Genomic DNA, 1,232 nt, shown 5'->3' on the forward strand with positions numbered 1-1,232 from the left:
GGGAGGCTGAGGCGGGTGGATCACTTGAGGTCAGGAATTTGAGACCAGCCTGGGCAACATGGGGGAACTCTGTCTCCACTAAAAGTACAAAAATTAGCCAGCCATGGTGACGAGTACCTGTAATCCCAGCTACTCGGGAGGCTGAGGCAGGAGAATCACTTGAACCCAGGAGGCGGAGGTCGCAGTGAACTGAGATCACGCCACTGCACTCTAGTCTGGGTGACATAGCAAGACTCCACCTAAAAAAAAAAAAAAAATGAATGTACTTAATGTTCCTGAACTAAACTGTAAAGTTAAAAATGATTAAAAGGGTACATTTTATGTTATGTATATTTTACCGAAAATTGTTTTTAAAACCCCCAACCCAGAACTAGTGGAGAGGATCTGGGAATAAACTACCTTTGGGCAGCAGATTCTCAGTAGTAACTCCACACTGCACAGCATGAGGTTTTGGTGGACATCTAGCCTTTCTACCACAGCCAGAAATGGTTAAGAGGAAGGCACTGAGTGGGGATCCTCATGCACCCCTATTCAAATAAAATATATCATGGTCAATATTTGCTTTCAATGTTAATAGCCTATTCTTACCTGTTTGAATAAGTTATTTATATAGCTAATATTTACTGAGCCCTTAAAATGCCCCAGTCAGTGCTATAAATGTCCTACATATATTATTTAACCATATGAGGTAGATACTCTTACTGTCCCTACTTTAAGATAAAAGACCTGAGGCACACAGAAATTCTATAACTAGGCCAAGACTAAATGATATAGCCAGGATTAGACAGACCCATAGTCTAATTCTAGAGTCCATATGCTTAACCACAATGCCATATTGCCTTCTGGGAAGCTGTAGTGCATTGTGACTAATTCGTGATATATTTGGCTAAGACCGTGGCTCAGCTGTTTTTAATACAAGCTTACACAAAAGAAAAGTTTTAGTTTTCTGTCATTTAGTGTAAGCTATTAGGTGGCCCCAGAGAAGAGGCCAGCATTGCTCTGTAGGATCTTTTAGGGACCCAAACTCTTTCTACCTTGTTGCTCCACCTTTCTGTAGAGTGTGCCCCTTGTCCACCAGCACACCCCTTTTTCTAGTCCAAAGGAAGTGGGAAAGAGGATGTGGAGAGCAAGCAGCTTTCTTCTAAGCACAGGTGACCCTTGAACAACAAGGATTTGAACTGCATGTGTCCACTTAGACTATGGATTTTCTTCTGCCTCTACCACCCTGAGAC

Source organism: Mandrillus leucophaeus, unplaced genomic scaffold (genome assembly GCF_000951045.1).
Source record: "Mandrillus leucophaeus isolate KB7577 unplaced genomic scaffold, Mleu.le_1.0 Scaffold381, whole genome shotgun sequence".
Classification (NCBI taxonomy): Eukaryota; Metazoa; Chordata; class Mammalia; order Primates; family Cercopithecidae; genus Mandrillus; species Mandrillus leucophaeus.